A 15,645-nucleotide genomic window follows, 5' to 3' on the forward strand; every position below is an offset into this window, starting at 1 on the left:
AAAATTGATGTGTGGCGTGACTGAGAGCGTGTGAAAAGTGTCAATTGTGTGTGTCTCACGGTGAATTCGTGAGAGTTGGCAGCTCTGAGTGGCGCTAGCTTGGTCAACATCAGCGAATGCTGTCTGTCAAATTAATGTAATTCAAACTAACAATAAAAAAGTAATATGAACAAAACGAATATGAACATATTCACTGGTAAAGGTGAAGGGGAGTAGCTTGAAGATGTCATATTTAAAAATCACTTGACATCAACCAACGTTCCTCTGGAGTCAAAACGTCCTCTATTAGGAGTTGGCTCGGCTTCGGCTATGGCTCTAGGGTCGTTGTGAAGGTAGGGGCGGAGCATAGAGACTATGCCGCTTCTCGTTTGTTACTCTAGAGTAGATCAATTCACTTTCTGGAGGTATACTGCCCCCATCTGGTATTAGTCCAGTCATTTTAAGCCAAAATGGGGGTCAACCTTAAACAAATTGCAACAGAAGCAAACTCAACTGATTTTGTATCCTCAATATGTCCTGAGTAACGAAAAAAAAGACCCGAAGAATCCCATTAGGGGAAAGTTTCGAAAAAGACCCAAATATATCCCATTCATACGCCTATTCATTCTTTTTCTCACGTGAAAATGGCAGAGATGGGGTTTGGGGCTGGGGCCGTGGGACTGTTTCTGGGGGATGAGTCTGAGGGAAGAACAGGAGACACGGGTAAGGAGAATGCAGAAGACAAAAGGTAGGTGAAATAAAAAGTGTCTGGATCAAAAAATCTAATTACGTACACAATGCACTCAATGCCCAAACCCCATCTCTGCAATAATAATTAATAAAGGCTGGTTTCTAAAGTACTTCTTCCTGTTCATGGGTAGCATAAATGGGTTCCATTCAGACCTTAATATTAAATAGTTTACTGTTATATGTCAACAAGATTAAAAAAAAACATTTTCACCTGGCTATACCCAATGTTTAGAACTGTTTGGGTAATTATGCAAATTAGCTAATACGTAATTATATTATGCACCGTTTGTCCATGTTAACAAACTATTTCAAAAAACTTGTAATACATTTTTTGTTTGTCTTGATGTAAGTAATCAACTCAGTAATTTTCATGATGATATCTAAAGGTTAAAATTTTTACCCTTTTCACGTGAGAAAAAGAATGAATATAGGCGTATGAATGGGATATATTTGGGTCTTTTTCGAAACTTTCCCCTAATGGGATTCTTCTGGGCTTTTTTTCCTTACTCAGGACATATTGAGGATACAAAATCAGTTGAGTTTGCTTCTGTTGCAATTTGTTCAACCTTTTTTCATAAAATGACTGGACTATATGGAATGTGGAGTGTGAATTGATTTTTTGGCGGACATGACACAAGGCACCTTTAATAACGTTGGAAAGGTCAATCGTGACGTAGGCGAAGTACAGACCTAGTGTTTACAAAGTGAACGTGCAAAAACTAAGTCAAGTGCCATTTCCCTAAAAAAGGTAAAACAACGAGGTCGGGCGATTTTAAAGTTAGAGTTGAAAATTAGATGTGAGTTTTTCGACCTCACTTACGCCTACGTCACGCGTGACCTTTCCAACGTGATTACGTAATGTGTAAAACGAGAATTTGTGGTTAAAACCGTTTTTTTTAGTTTTTTTTTAGAAAATGACATCGTTTTGCTAGATAAGACCATCATTCCTCTGCTGGGACCTTCAGACCTTCTGAAATGTTTTCCTCAAAAACCTTAATTTCTTTTCGACTGAAGAAAGAAAGACATGAACATCTTGGATGAGTAAATTATCAGGAAAGTGAACTGATCCTTTAAGAAAGCATCATATTGTAGCGATGTGGATATGTTTGCACCATTCCTGCGATTCACCGACATCATGAGACAGATGAGGTCATTCAAATTACACTGTTATGATAGTTTCTGAAGTATATTTGAGACTATAGACTGTATAGATCTGGCCATGTGAGACTATTTTGAATTAATCATGACACATTGTCATTACAGTACAGAATGCCTCTTTTGGCATTATCCTGAACTTTTGATTTTCCTGGCAAAAACACCAGTCCTTCACATAATAATCAGTCGACAGGCTTTCATAGACAAACTAGGAAGTTAGGGAAGGTCTCGTCTTTCATGTTTCGTTACAAGCTGTTCACACATTGGCAATAAAAAGTGATTAACACATTCAAATTCTTACATATAGCCCCTTTAAAATGTTTCATGTTTTTATTTATGCTATTTGGACCAGATTTATCTGAAAGTTTGAATTTGATGAGAATGTAGGCTTGTGAATTTCACAAATCACATTTCATCCCAAAATCAAAAGAGAAGAAAAAAATTTATTATAAAAAAATTTGTATATAAACTGTAATGCATTCAGAAATGTAACTTTACCCTCATTGATTATTCACATTACTCCTTTATAAACTAATTTTACTTACTAACTTCTACATACTAACTTCATAAATGAAGGGCATAAAATAATGAGAATTAAGCATTAAAAAATCCCAATGTTCCTAAAAATAGGTTTCAGTGCAAAGACAATTTCTTATTTCTTTCTTTTGATTTTGGGGAAAAATATGATCATGTTTTTGACAGGTTTTGTGAGATTCACCCAAACATAGATGTTTAATTTTCAGCTTGAGTGACGGGTTGTATTGATGACAGTGGTTTATTCACATTCAGCAGATATAGTTTAACAATATTAAATGTGATCTGTACAGCTACCTAGCTTTGAACTCAAACTAAATGAAATCAGTAGAATTTAAATTTCCAATAATTTAGGTATATATTTTCTCATCAACAAATCAATGCAATTTGTAATTTTTTGCTGTATTTCAGGTTTATTTATATATTTTCTTGGGCTGTGAAACGATTAATCGTAATTAATCGCATCCAAAATAAAAGTTTGTCTTTACATAATATGTGTGTGTGCTGTGTATAATTATCTTGTATATATAAATACACACACATACATGTATATATTTAAGAAAAAATTGTTATTTATATATAAAATATTTATATTTATATATAATACAAATTATATATGTATATACAAGCAAATATTTCTTAAATGTATACATGCATGTGTGTATTTATATATACAAAATAATTATACATAGTACACACATTTTATGTAAACAAACTTTTATTTTGGATGCTTAATCGTTTCACAGCCCTAATATTTTCCTTTTGTTTTGTTTCCTTTTCTGTTGTGCACAAATTGAAACAAAATGTCTGGGAATCTTATTACACACAGGTCAATACTTGTTCATTGGTCTACTAACAAATGACTTTCTTAAAGAATCTTGTGTATTTATGAATGTCACGATTATTTGCTCTCCTTCACTCACACTCACCTGAACATGGACTACATTTCCCATCATCCTCCCTGGCATGCAATCACATATGTATGTGTATGCAAAAAAACTCAAAATTTAGTAATAATGTCCATTCTCACCCTCAACAATCTGCAATATTATTACTTACCTGGTCATCGATTGTGTTCTTGCCAAAACCTATTAATAAACGCATTGTTTGAAATTTACCTTGTTTCCTGGTCATTTTAGTCTGAGTGTGTATGTGACAATGTAACATGCTGTAGGACTTCTGAAATGTGATTATAATATACACACTGTATCTGATTGAATTCATATTACTCTATGAAGCTCATTTTAATAAATAATCATTTTCGAACTACTAAAGGACTTTCAATAATTCTTTATACAATCAAATTTATTGTGATGTATTTTACCAAAATTGACCGTGTTCGCAGTTGACCTCGACAATTATTTTGAACAGCACAAGAAACTCTGATGATCATTTACAGTGATACAATATGATCAATGCCAAACAAAGACATCTACACCAAGCTGTTGAGAAACAGCTAAATATTTCACATCTCTTCATTTAATATCAAGTTAGATATTAAATAAATGTTGTGATGTTATTTCGATCAATTTTTGGTCAAGATCTTGTATTGACAATGTAAGAGTCCAGCACACTGTAAATTTCCTCCAGCACAACCCAAAGACTTTCATTTCATTTAATGGACTCAGAGGAGCCGATTTATGTGTGAAAATGATTCCTCATGCTCCTCAAAGTTTGAGCCTGATAAATCTTGACATTGTCATACTGAAATATGATCAGGATGTGTCTTCATACATGGTTGTTTAAGAAATGAAAAGCTACACACTCCATCAATTAGGGTTAGAAGAACTGTTGTCAAACATATAACATGATAGAAACATAATAATCACTGCAATAATGATCCAATCATAGACTTCTAAGTATTTGCCTATTTAAATCCAAACATTAATCTTTTTATTAATTAAACATGATTAAATTTAAATACCTACACTCTGTCCTTCAGAAGAGTTTACTGAGAAACTGGGAGAAAGTTTACACTGAATTGTGTGTGTGTGTGTGTGTGTGTGTGTGTGTGTGTGTGTGTGTGTGTGTGTGTGTGTGTGTGTGTGTGTGTGTGTGTGTACTCTCAGAAAAAAGGTACAAAGCTGTCACTGGAACAGTATAAGGTAGAAAAGCGAAAACCTTTGTACCTTTTCATCTTTGTACCATTTTTGTATCTTACCCAGCCAGCAACCATCCAAACAATGTTAAATCAATGTTAATGGGGATCCCTGGAGTGGATCGCGCATTTGCGGTCGCAGTCCCTAAACTATGGAACAGTTTACCTTTATATATTAGGGATCTTCCTACACTCAGTCAGTTTAAAATCCATCTGAAAACATATTTTTTTATGATAGCGTTCGATCAAGATAAGTGTGAAGGGTGCTAGTGTCATTTTTTTTTTATAAATATATGTTGTTGAATGTTTTTATGAAGTTTATACTACCTATTTAGATATATGGATATATTTTTTTATTTGTCTTTTCTCTGCTCACTGTTTTACTGCTTGTACAGCATTATGGCCAACTGTGTTGTTTTATTCAGTGCTTTATAAATAAATTTGAATTTGAATTAATGTGTCAACATTAACCGCATTGAATCGACATCACTTTTGCACCCAGCAATTACAGTAATGTTGAAAATAATTTAGCAATTTTACCATTGAATCGATGTTTAATGTGATGTTGGTTCACCATCATGTTTTGCACTTTCAGAAAATGAAACACTGACTTAAAGCCACACAGTCTGAGGTAAACTGCAAATAAAAGAAGACAATAAATCTCAAAAAAACAACTCCACAAAGGGTATTTCCAGCTTCACTTAATAACCAGATTGACTTTATTTCTCCCATTCATCTATTGGGAATTAACAGAGGTTTAGATGTTGATGTCTAAATGTCTGAACATTAAACCTCTCTTAATTCTCAATAGATGAATGGTAGAAATAAAGTTAATCTGGATATTAAGTGAAGCTGCTAATGTTTGTGGAGTTGTTTAATTGTCCTCTGCATATAAAAGAAGGCAATACATCTTTCATGATCTCAGCAGTTGATTTCAGTCAGTTGTTGTGTTTCATTTTCTGAGAGTGCAAACATGATGTTGAACCAACATCACATTGTAACAATGATTCAGTGATGAAATTTAAAAAAATCTGGGGAGAGTTTGAGATGTTGTTAACATATGAGATTACTTGTCTTTATCTTGATTTGCTCTCATTGTTGTGGAGGAGAAATAATCCAAATGTCGTTCATGAGTTTTCTTTCTTAAGCAAGTTCATCTAGTAAAATCTCACTCTCTGTTTATACTGCCGTGTGGCATGTGAGCAACTCCACCGCTGTACTGTAGGTGTGTGTTCAGATATATGATGGATATGTGCTATTCCAAGTGTGGGGCTAGAGATGCGCGATTATTTCATCCGCAACCGCATCACAAAACTTATCATCCGTCCGCCATCCATCCGCACCAACGTTTTTGACCAATTTTCCCGCCCGCCATCCGCTGATACAAGGCGCTGCTGATGACAGCCGGGAGACTAGAAACCGCCCGCCACCCGCCCGAATTTAATTAAAATATTTATTTTCGGCACGTCATCCGCCCGATCCGCGGTTTATCCGCGGAGTCCGCGGCTATAACCGCCAACCGCGCGCATCTCTAGTGGGGCGCGCCCCGTGACAGGTGGCGCGCGGCAAACGGGAGGAAATTTTCCTTTTTATGCCTTTTTATATCTTTATTCGTTGATGGCTAGTCAGCATCGTCAACTTCATCTTTGCAGCGACACAGAAAACACCAGTTTATTAATAAACAATTAAATGTCTCCTTTCTATTTTTTACACATTCATAATCAAACATTCATAATCAAATCAAATAAACTTTTGCCGGTTCTTTGAGGCAAGCTTTAAGCCTTGTTTATACTCGACGCGTCCGCAAGAGCGCGAAGGTGCGCGCGGCAAAATGACGTCATTGCAGTGTGGGCGGTCGTGCGCGTTGGGTGCGCGAGACCCCATTTCGCCTGGCGGCGTGCACGGCACTTTTTGTAACATCGCGCGCGGCGCCGCATCCGAAGATGAACGACTTCGAGCCGAATCTGGCCGAACTGGTACGTCTGTACCAGCATGTTTATGATTCTATACACAGATACATTTGCATTGATGGGCGACCATAAAAGCCTCTCATTTTGTGAATAGGATCACATTTGCATTAAGGACCCAGTTTGCACTTGTCTAAAGTAACTGCTTACATTTACAAAATAAGCCTACAATAGCAGAATTAAGCCCTGTTGATGAAATTAAGGTTTAAACACTCTTCAATAAGGCTTCAGTTGATTAACTAGTTTGTACAAAAAAGTACAATAAACCTACTGCATTTATTACTCTTTTAATATGAATCAGCTATTAATAAACTACTGTAATAAACCTCTGGTTAATTTATTTAAAGAGGTTTAGCTAAATTTTATGGAGGACAGAGGGTACATCATACCACAAGCTTTATGGAGAAATATTAATTTATTGACACTTTCATTTAGAAAAATATCACCATTATATAAACAGCATTTGAAGTTAACAAACATTTACTCAGTACCCTCACTAGGACAAAACGGCGATACACAAGTGAAACTCCCAAAACGTCACTCCACTGTACTCTAGTGGTTATCCTCAGGCCAGCACGGCACAATAGAAATCGTGGTCACACAGCAATATTCATCAAATGGAAAGAAATCGGCACGTCCCCAGTCCTGCGCACTAATTATAATGTCCATACAACCTCTAAAACTCAAAGTACACATACACACTCACACATGCACACCACACATGAAATAATTAAAATATAAAACACTTCCCCATTTCCATGAAACAAGACCCCATCCCGGGGTCTAGGGAAAGGAATCAGCCGTGCCGAGTCGTCCACAAAGAAAGCACGCGCTCTTCTCTGCGTTATTCTCGTCCCCGCAGTCACAGCAATTAATCACTGGTTCTGGCTTTAATTAGTCCTCTTTGGGCATCACAGCTCTTGTTAGGAATCACAATGTCTCTTTGGGCATCACAGCTCTTGTTAGGAATCACAATGTCTCTTTGGGCGTCGGCGGCTTTTGAAACCGTTCATGGAACATATGGCCAGCGCTCCTAACCCCAGTCCCACTATACTATAACTACACAGATGCAATCGATCTCACTAGCTATCTTCGTTGCCGGGCAAACCCTAACGGTCTCGAGCAACACAAAGCGTCCCCGTTTCCTTCCCGAGCGCGACAAGCCAGACACATTCCCCTGTTCTCTTCTCTCACTTTTCTTAAATGTCCTCACTCCAGGTGAGATCAATTATCCCTGCCTTCAGGCCATCAACGAAATGTGCTACAGACAGGTTCAGATGGGCCAAACAGAAAAACAAATCCCCAGCATTTATCACACTATCCCCTCCCCTCGGGAAGGCAGGACTCGTCCTCGAGTCACATCAAATTATAATCTTTAGACCAAGCTGGTGGTCTCCGAGACCGAGCTGGCTGAATCCTTTGTGGACATACCTCTGGTCCCCACTCTCTTGCTGCATCTCACCTAGACCAGTGTCCACCGGAGCAGGATGTAAATTTCCACTGGAAAGACCACCTTCCACTGAAGACTTTGATAGATGATTTCTTTCGATGCTAGACCCAGCAGTCTTCTTCCTTGTCTGGACAGCCTCTGGAGCAGCAGGTTGATGATACCCCCATACGAAATCATGTTCTTCTGCAACTCTTTGGACCACCTGGTGTCGATCAACAATCCGGTCCACAGGGGTACTTTGATTATCCTGCCCCATAGATTCTGAAACAGAACGCGCAACATAAGGTTTCAGTCGATTGAAATGCACAACACTCTCAGAACCCCCCTCTGATAGCTGTACTCTATACAGCACATCCGACAGCCTTTCCAAGATTTTGAATGGCCCCTTAAATCGTCTCTGCAACTTAGGGCACACACCCCGTTTACGAGCTTTGTTTTGAATCCAAACTAATTCACCAACTACATAGTAGTGGAAATTTACTTGAAAATCAGCACATGTCTTCTGTCGCTGAGAAGCTTGACTCTGATGCCCTTTTACCGCTTCTACTACTGTAGATAAACTTTCTGCTATTCCAGTCACATATTCATTTACTGACTGAAATTTCTGCATATTATCCACCCCCAACATGATATCCACTGGAAGGACCATCTCCTGCCCGAATAACACCTTATACGGTGTAAACCCAGTGCTTGCCTGCACACTGCTACGATAGGCCATCATCATATATGGCAGAAATCTTTCCCAGTTCATCTGGTTTTCATCCACAAACAATGACAGCATTGATAATAAAGTGCGATTAAACCGTTCTATTAGCCCATCAGACTGAGGACGATACGGAGAAGTACGAGACTTATTTATTTGCAGCAATCTACATAACTCCTTAAACAGGCCAGACTCAAAGTTTCTCCCTTGATCAGAATGCAAACTCCGAGGCACTCCATACCGGCACACCCACTCCTCTACCAACACTCTAGCAATCTACTGAGCCTCTTGATTAGGAAGGGCGAATGCTTCGGTCCATTTAGAAAAATAGTCACCAATAATTAGAATATACTTATTCTTATTTAGAGTCTCTGGTAATGGGCCCAGTATATCAACAGCCACACGTTCATATGGGCGGGATACCACAGACATCTGAAGAGGGGCACAAGGGGCCCTTCCATGAGCCTTTCGAGATGCGCAATTATGACACTCCCTAAACCATTTTTTAACATCCCCAAACCACCCAGGCCAATAAAAACGATCCTTCACCTTAGCTTGTAACTTGTGTATCCCTAAATGCCCCCCAGTGGATGTATTATGCAGGTTGGACAACACCCCTGGAACCAGACTTCTTGTTAAAACCACCTGTACTGCAGAAGCAGCATCAGAATTTGCTGGAGGTATCCTCACCAACCACTGATTTTGGATCTGCAATTTGTCCCACACTGGCAAATATTTAACAAGAGCAGGGTTTAGCTCAGCTTCCCTACAATCATCCCCTGACCTATTTTTCGACTGAATAAGCAGATGAATATTTGGGTCCTCTTGCTGAGCCTTAACCAAATCATCTTCAATATCTTGCATCTCTCGTATGGGACCCCCTATTCCATCAGCCTCACTCACTACTCGAACCTGTACCTTAGACTGAGGGAAACTTCCACCCTCCTCCCTATTACCTCCACTTCCAGCCCCGGGAAGCCTTGAGAGAGCATCAGCATTGGTATGCTGCTTCCCTGGTCTATGAATGATCCTATATTGGAAGTTGGCCAGTTGCTCTAGCCAGCGGGCCAACTGTCCCTCCAACCCACTGAAGTTATGCAGCCACCGCAATGAACTATGATCAGTTCTCAACAAAAACTCCCTCCCAAGCAAGTAATGTTTAAAATGCTTTGTAAAAGTCACCACACTAAGTTGCTCCTTCTTTGTGGTGGCATACTTCCGTTCTTGTTTAGTCAAGGCTCTACTAGCATATGCCACCACCCGCTCTAAACCCCCATCCTCTTGAGACAATACAGCCCCGATTCCCACATCACTGGCATCAGTGTCCAAAATAAATGGCTTTTTAGGGTCTGGAGAGGCCAAAACGGGAGCACTAATAAGACTTGCTTTTAATAGCTGAAATGCCGTCAATCTTTAATAGGCGTCAATCTCTGAAGATGCTCTTGAAAGGTTCGCCCAAAAACAATAATGTCCTCTAGGTACACTAAACAAGTGGTCCACTGCAGGTCAGCCAAAACAACATCCATCAGACGTTGAAAGGTGCTTGTAGAGTTACATAGCCCAAAACTTAAAACGTTAAATTCAAATAAACCCTGACAAGAAATAAATGCAGTCTTAGGTCTGTCCTGAGGGTCAATCTCCACCTGCCAATAGCCACTCGCCAAGTCTAAAGTAGAAAACCAACAGGCATTTGTTAAGCTATCGAGATTATCATCAGTCCTAGGTAGCAGATATGCATCCTTCCTTGTAACGTCATTTAGTTTACGATAATCTATCTGATGGACGAATAATGTCATTATCTTGCATCTGTTTTATGTGCTCAGCAACCTCCTGCTGGAGGTGCAAAGGTACACGCCGAGGTGGTAATTTAACAGGCTGTGCAGAGCCAATATCTATTTTATGCAGAGCAAGATGAGTTCTCCCCAAATCATTATCCCCCTTACTGAATACCGATGCATTGCGATGTAGTAACTCCTCAATTGCCCGCATCTGACTAGAATTAAACCCCTGATCTTGCGACCCAAAATGTGACACTAAATAATCCACAGTCAAAGGAGGGGAGGAATTTGGCTCCTTCACTTTGGTAGTCAATGCACTATCCCCTACCTCTATATCAGAAAAAAAGTACCAATCTTCATATTTTGTTTTAAAACACAATTATCTTCTGACACATTAATCACTCGCACTGGCACAACCCCTTCCTCGACCTTACAAACCACTCGAGCTACCAAAATATCACATGTTGGGAGCATGATGGAGAAAGACTCCAACATACCCTCGTAATGTTGTGGAAGAAGTCCTTCTACTTTACCAGGTACAATAACCTCAGTACGAGGAGGAATCATAACATCTGCCTGCACCCTAACTACCTTAGGATGTCCACTACAATCTTCACTAAACAGGGCGAGCTTCTTACCCATTAACCGACAACACTTCACTCAGATCAATAACTGCCCCAAATTTAGAGAGAAAGTCTGTACCCAACAGTAATTCTTGGGGGGTAACATCAGCCACCAAAAACTCAGCAATAACAGCCAAGGAATCAAACTGACATACCGTCTGCCAATGACCTAAGATTGTCATTTCTCCACCATTCGCCACGGCTACTCTACCCTGATATCCATCTAAACAGGACCCCCCATTAGTTACATTTAACCAAAATTGCTTGGGTACAATAGAAACCTGTGCCCCAGTGTCAATCAATAAACGTGTTTCACACCCACCTATTTTACCAGTCAAAAAAACTCCAGCACCGGTTGCAGAAACTGAGGCCAATTTATCAGGCACAGCCGTGGGGGCAGGCATTCGGCCTTTTGTGCCCGCCCCCTCTAGTTTCCCTGCAAATAAGGGCAATTTCTGCGTAGGTGTCTAGTACAACCACATTCCCAACATGCTTCAGTCCGAAAACGGTCCTGTGGCTCAGATTAATTTTTCAGAGGAGTGGTACGTGCAGACTTCACCTGCATTTCCTTTACAGTAACTTTTAAAGCCTTAACCTCCTGACGCAACTCTTCCGCTATGCCCAGTAAAACTTCAACCTTATTATCAGATGAATTCTGCTCACTCAACCACAAACTTTAGAGTCTGAACAATGTGTATGTTCTAAATTACGAATAAGCTCCAATTCAGATGCTAAATTAATTGCGCCTTCCAAAGTGGCAGGTTTTGCACTGCGCAAATGTATAAGCATATCGCCGCTACCTACATGTGCGACAAAGTGATCACGAGCTAGTAAATCTTGCGTAGCACCATCAGCAAGAGGGTAAGCTTTATAAATCAGGCGTCTTAATGCGTTACCAAATTCCCGAGCAGTCTCGATTTAACTAGCTATCTTCGTTGCCGGACAAACGCTAACGGTCTCGAGCAACACAAAGCGTCCCCGTTTCCTTCCCGAGCGCGACAAGCCAGACACGTTCCCCTGTTCTCTTCTCTCACTTTTCTTAAATGTCCTCACTCCAGGTGAGATCAATTATCCCTGCCTTCAGGCCATCAACGAAATGTGCTCCAGACAGGTTCAGATGGGCCAAACAGAAAAACAAATCCCCAGCATTCATCACACTACTAATAAACGGCAAAACTTCTTCACTGCTGATTCCTGGTGGTTTAGAGGAAAAATACTCCAAGTCACCCCCTGTCGTTTCACAGAATAGCACAACGGCCGCATCCGAGGATGAACGACTTCAAGCCGAATCTGCCCGAGCTTGTACGTCTCACACAATCAGAGCGTAAAAATACGGGATATTTTACGGGAAAATACTAAAACGGGAAGACAGCGGGAAAAGAGCTAAAATACGTGAGAAACCCGGAAAAAACGGGAGGGTTGACTGCTATGATTTATGCGTGCGCTTGAGTGCGGCAATATAACGCTCATTATCCTGTATAGCCTATTTAAGTAATAAAATCAATATAAAGGGGCGATTTGTCCACTAATGGCTTAAATGAACAACTACTAGTCGACTACAAAAAAACTTTAGTCGGCGACAGCGCTTATTCCACATATTTTCGAGTCAGCAGCCATTCTGTGTTGAGCGCGCGACCCTGCGCGGAATGAGCGAGCGGAGGAATATTCAGAAATGCTCACATGCTCTGATCTGAACAAAGGAACATTAAAATAATTAAGTTTTTACATTAAAATAAAAAAGTCATTAGTTTATATCTTATACACTGCCCATCATTTTAATCCCATATCAAACACCGTATGTTATGTCTATTTTAATATGTGAAATATACAGGTCCTTCTCAAAAAATTAGCATATTGTGATGAAGTTCATTATTTTCCATAATGTAATGATAAAAATTAAACTTTCATATATTTTAGATTCATTGCACACCAACTGAAATATTTCAGGTCTTTTATTGTTTTAATACTGATGATTTTGGCATACAGCTCATGAAAACCCAAAATTCCTATCTCAAAAAATTAGCATATCATGAAAAGGTCTCTAAACGAGCTATTAACCTAATCATCTGAATCAGCTAATTAACTGTAAACACCTGCAAAAGATTCCTGAGGCTTTTAAAAACTCCCAGCCTTTCATTACTCAAAACCGCAATCATGGGTAAGACTGCCGACCTGACTGCTGTCCAGAAGGCCATCATTGACACCCTCAAGCAAGAGGGTAAGACAGAAAGAAATTTCTGCACAAATAGGCTGTTCCCAGAGTGCTGTATCAAGGCACCTCAGTGGGAAGTCTTTGGGAAGGAAAAAGTGTGGCAAAAAACGCTGCACAACGAGAAGAGGTGACCGGCCCCTGAGGAAGATTGTGGAGAAGGACCGATTCCAGACCTTGGGGGACCTGCGGAAGCAGTGGACTGAGTCTGGAGTAGAAACATCCAGAGCCACCGTGCACAGGCGTGTGCAGGAAATGGGCTACAGGTGCCGCATTCCCCAGGTCAAGCCACTTTTGAACCAGAAACAGCGGCAGAAGCGCCTGACCTGGACTGTTGCTCAGTGGTCCAAAGTACTTTTTTCGGATGAAAGCAAATTTTGCATGTCATTCGGAAATCAAGGTGCCAGAGTCTGGAGGAAGACTGGGGAGAAGGAAATGCCAAAATGCCTGAAGTCCAGTGTCAAGTACCCACAGTCAGTGATGGTCTGGGGTGCCATGTCAGCTGCTGGTGTTGGTCCACTGTGTTTTATCAAGGGCAGGGTCAATGCAGCTAGCTATCAGGAGATTTTGGAGCACTTCATGCTTCCATCTGCTGAAAAGCTTTATGGAGATGAAGATTTCATTTTTCAGCACGACCTGGCACCTGCTCACAGTGCCAAAACCACTGGTAAATGGTTTACTGACCATGGTATTACTGTGCTCAATTGGCCTGCCAACTCTCCTGACCTGAACCCCATAGAGAATCTGTGGGATATTGTGAAGAGAAAGTTGAGAGACGCAAGACCCAACACTCTGGATGAGCTTAAGGCTGCTATCGAAGCATCCTGGGCCTCCATAACACCTCAGCAGTGCCACAGGCTGATCGCCTCCATGCCAAGCCGCATTGAAGCAGTCATTTCTGCAAAAGGATTCCCGACCAAGTATTGAGTGCATAACTGAACAATTATTTGAAGGTTGACTTTTTTTGTATTAAAAACACTTCTTTTATTGGTCGGATGAAATATGCTAATTTTTTGAGATAGGAATTTTGGGTTTTCATGAGCTGTATGCCAAAATCATCAGTATTAAAACAATAAAACACCTGAAATATTTCAGTTGGTGTGCAATTAATCTAAAATATATAAAAGTTTAATTTTTATCATTACATTATGGAAAATAATTAACTTTATCACAATATGCTAAATTTTTGAGAAGGACCTGTATTTTAAAAAAATCATTTCACATTTTTAAGTACAATATTATGTTAGTCCACAGCCCCCAACCAGGGGGTGCTGATGCTATGAAGAGTGGCACTTTTATTTCTTTTCTATTTTTGAACTTGATACAAATTTTCACACAACTGCATTTTTATTTTCTCTATTTTTGAATTTCATGCAAGTTATGACACAGCTACACTTTTGTTTTCTTTATTTGTGAACTTGCTGTTATTTGATGTAGATAGTTTGTATTTAGATGCAACTTGTTACTATACTTGTTACTTCGATAAATTGGAACATTTTAAGCTTGTTGCGTATTTCATTAGCATTGTGTTGGGGCAATGGGGGCAGGTGGGGCTTGAAAATCCCCCCTTGTCCAAAGTGGGGAATGACAAAAAGTTTGAGAACGTTTGAGTTAAAGCAATGTAAAAACACATGTTTTCAGAATTTATTGATCATGTTATTTTTTACAGTGCAAACTTTTATTTTATTTTATATTTTGTTAATTAGTTCAATAAACCGTTCCATTAAAAAATGTAAAAAAAAAAAAAGATTTGTCTAACTATGATTTTACATGTCAAGCTTTACACAAACTTAGTTCCAAGAGCAGCGTGCAACTCGAGTGCCTGTCAGGTGATTTTGACTGGCATACTTTCTCAAAACGTGCACTAGAAGGTTCACTAACGCAAGGTGATATTTTGAATATGTGTCTAATTATAGTGCAAAGAGCGTTTGGAAGATGCAGCACATGCTCATAAATCATCACACCTGCTGAGTTTCATCGGCTACTGCCTTCTAGTCACCGAAAATATCAACCTCTCATTCACAACTAATGAATTCCTGACATTTTTTCCAATGCAAAACAATACATGTACATGAAACAGAGCAAAAGTTCAAGAGGAGCATGTTCATCTAGGCCTGTCAACCATAACACAAGAGTAAACACATAAACAGATGTTTACTTATCTTTATCTTTACATACAATTTATTAATAATTTATGCAGTCCATGAGAAAACTCCTAGTGTTCTGGCTCTCCATCAGTAAATCTTATTATAGAAATATATCAACGTGAAATAAAACATTACATATAATTGTGTAAATTTTTTCAATCTATATGTGTTGTGGTTAGATTAAAAAAGCATGGAAATAGATTTTTTCTGAATTGCTAAAACACATTTCTTGAAACCCTCACTCACTTTCTC

The 15,645-nt window shown here is 39.4% G+C and overlaps 1 long non-coding RNA gene across 1 annotated transcript in view; it reads right to left on the minus strand.

The window, feature by feature from the left end:
• LOC143731373 (uncharacterized) overlaps positions 1 to 15,645 on the minus strand; it is a 315,959-nt gene that overhangs the window by 17,994 nt on the left and 282,320 nt on the right. The window lies entirely within an intron of this gene.

The sequence above is a fragment of the Siphateles boraxobius genome, unplaced genomic scaffold (genome assembly GCF_051911475.1).
Source record: "Siphateles boraxobius isolate OS27281-9 unplaced genomic scaffold, OSU_SipBor_1 86, whole genome shotgun sequence".
NCBI classification, from domain to species: Eukaryota; Metazoa; Chordata; class Actinopteri; order Cypriniformes; family Leuciscidae; genus Siphateles; species Siphateles boraxobius.